The sequence below is a fragment of the Ostrea edulis genome, chromosome 2 (genome assembly GCF_947568905.1).
Source record: "Ostrea edulis chromosome 2, xbOstEdul1.1, whole genome shotgun sequence".
Classification (NCBI taxonomy): Eukaryota; Metazoa; Mollusca; class Bivalvia; order Ostreida; family Ostreidae; genus Ostrea; species Ostrea edulis.
Genome location: NC_079165.1, coordinates 81,111,772 through 81,115,131, shown reverse-complemented (window position 1 = coordinate 81,115,131; position 3,360 = coordinate 81,111,772).

Genomic DNA, 3,360 nt, shown 5'->3' with positions numbered 1-3,360 from the left:
TACAGGAAAATCATTTTCAGAATTCTCTATAACCACAAGACAACTGTTTGTCCCATGCAAGCATACTTATATCCTTTCCACAGCCATAGCGGGAAAATGTGTAATGGCCAAAAACAGAAATTGTGACCCCTGCACTAGGCCTCAAGGGAAGATATAACATAGTTTGCATAGTTAGGAAGAGGAAGGTGTATCCTTTTGGTTGTGAAAACTACAAAGGTCTGTTTTTATTCTGTCCAATTCCTTAGATCTTTAAATACGCGACAATCAGAGGACTATCATGAAAGTATTTTTCCAGAATTACACACACACACACACACAAGAAAAAGAAAACTCAATAGAAGGTGGCAAGAGAAAAGGGAGGACGGAAGTCTTTAAAAAAAAAAAACATCATAAATGCAAAAAAAGTCTTTCGCGCTTATTTCTTATGGGCGTGACCCCTGCGCTGTTGCGTTTGGAACCTAGAGAACCGATCCTCGCTCATTCTGTAAGATATTCATTATTCATACTTTTCCTTGATTGATACAGCGGTTCAAATTCTGTAAAGGATTGTTTCCCCTACCCAACCTCCTTCGGCGGAACATTCTTCAAAACCTTTGGCCGTTGAAAGGATATATTGTGTAGATTTTTAAAAAATTGTTCAAACCATTCCCCCGAGGCCGGGGAGGGGGGGGGGGCGTCAGTATGTAATTGTTACATGTAACCATGCGCCTCTTGTTTATATGTGAATCTAGCATTTTCGTAGTAAACCAACATTATACTTTAGCTTACAATCATATCAAAGTACATTAAAAGCTGGATAGATTCTCTCAGCGGTAAATCTTTAATCTAAGTGAAATGGGTTTCTTTTATTCGGAAATTCATCAGCACAGGATGATATACAATCGTGCTATTGTGTACCGAGACTGAAAGAGGTACGAAATTCACTGTAGGGATTGGCCAGACGTGTGTTTAACTGATTGTTCATGAAGTAGTTTTTTCGATTAGATTATTAAGTAACTTGTTTCTTTGTCAAGAACAAGGAACGGTTTGACAAGAATACATTGTATTTTACAATATTCAGTAGATTCAGACGCTGGAGAAGCCCTTAATGAATATGATATACTGTATTCCAAATATTGGCGAGGTCAAGCCATTATTTATTCTACAAGCAAATAGAGCAGTCATATTTTTAGAACATTGGAGCTGTGCCTCGTCAATTACCATTGTTTTTATTTGATTCTTTTTCATAGCTGAAACACAATAATCCTATTTTTTACGATTATGCTATTTTCTTGATTGCGTTTTAAGGTTGATGTCCATTTATTTGTTTTGATCACAATAGAAGATCCATATTCACTGAGATACAGATATCATAAATCATCAGCGAATTTCTAGATATAGAGCACTCGCTGTCCGAAGTCAGATTACATGTAGCGGATGGTGTTATGCATCCATCGTTACTCGGCGAAACAAGACAAAAGAAAACCACGATACTCGAGACAGGTTTGCAAACCTTTCGATTAATCTGTGTTGTCATTTGGATTGTATGATAATAACTCTATTGCTCGAATGGCAGATTGCAAAAATTACATCTGCATATTTTTTTCCGAGAAAATTCTAAATGTAGACAACAAAATCAAAGAAGGAGAGATGAATACGTCACTAAAATATGGTAATGAAGTGTCACAGGGAATAACTATATGTTGGGTTAATATGAGAAAATGAATGGATAAAAAAAATAGCAATATATTGTATGGAGGCTCTACGACTCAGGTAACCCTGGACTTGTATGCCTCGTTATTTTCACTTCTTGCATGTTTCCCATAATGACAGATAAAGCGGCTGAAGATGATTGATTTAACAAAGAATCATTGTTGTTTTCCGAACTCTGTCATTTTCCATTAACATGACTAATGAAGAGAATTATTTCCTCATTAATTTTTGTGTCAAAAGGGCGCCAATTTCAGCAGGAATATCTCTTTGAATTCGAAAAAAAAATCCGAGGATGTTCTGTAAAAACAAAGGAAGAGTTTTGTAACAGGATACAGGGGTTATGGGGTGGTGAGAGGTCAGATATGAAGATGACGCAGGACCTCTATAAATCGGAATGAGACTCATCCATCAAGACAATATTCTCTAATCTTTGGGTTATTGCATTCAGCCCTTTGCTTTTGCCTTCATTAACCTTAGAAACACTTTGTTATTGCATAACCTTTTTCGTAAAGTACGTAAGAGAATCTGCTCCAATGAATAAAATTGTACTTCTTCAAATTTTGTGTTTTAGATTCCCTTTGATGTTAGGTATTTAAGCATTAACAATCATGGAGGTTTTCTTTATTTCCCCCTTTACTTGTAATGATTGTCATTTTCCACCCTGTAATGATATTTATCTTCTATGTTCAAAGAAATAAAAATGTGAAACTTAGCCTAGCTACCGTTACAGCCTCTCTGTTAAAGAATTGTTCAGACCTTTCCTTACAGTATAGCATGACTTTACTGCATACGTACATGTTGAGCTTTTTAAAATATCGACGTTCCTGATGTAATTGTTTCAAGGAAATAATCAGATTATCAGAACAAAATTACTACAACAAACAAGAGGCCCATGGGCCACATCGCTCACCTGAGTCACCTTGGTCCATATCAGAAGATTTTCCATATCTATTTGCATGTAAAACCGTAGTCCTTATTATGGCCCCAAACCTTCCCCTGGAGGCCATGGTTTTTGCAAACTTGAATCTACACTATGTCAGAAAGCTTTCATGTAAATGTGAACTTCTTTGGCCCAATGGTTCTTGAGAAGAAGATTTTTAAAGATTGTCCCTATATATTTGTATGTAAAACTTTGATCCCCTATTGTGGCCCCATCCTACCCCGGGGGGGGGGGGCATGATTTTAACAAACCTGAATCTGCACTATATCAGAAAGCTTTCATATAAATCTCAGCTTTTCTGGTTTAGTGGTTCTGGGAAGAAGATTTTTAAAGATTTTTCCTATATATTCGTATGTAAAACTTTGACCCCCTATTGTGGCCCCATCCGACCCCCGGGGGCCATGATCTTAACAATTTAGAATCTGCACTATATCAGGAAGCTTTCATATAAACCTCAGCTTTTCTGGCTCAGTGGTTCTTGAGAAGATTTTAAAAGATTTTTCCTATAAATTTGTATGTAAAACTTTGATGCCCCCCTTGAGGCCCCATCCAATCCCCGGGGTCCATGATTTTAACAAACTTGAATCTGCACTATATATAAAAAAAAAAAAAAAAAAAAAAAAAAAAATTTTTTTGACCTTTTGACCCCCTATTGTGGCCCCATCCGACCCCGGGGGCCATGATTTTAACAATTTAGAATCTGTACTATATCAGAAAGCTTTCATATA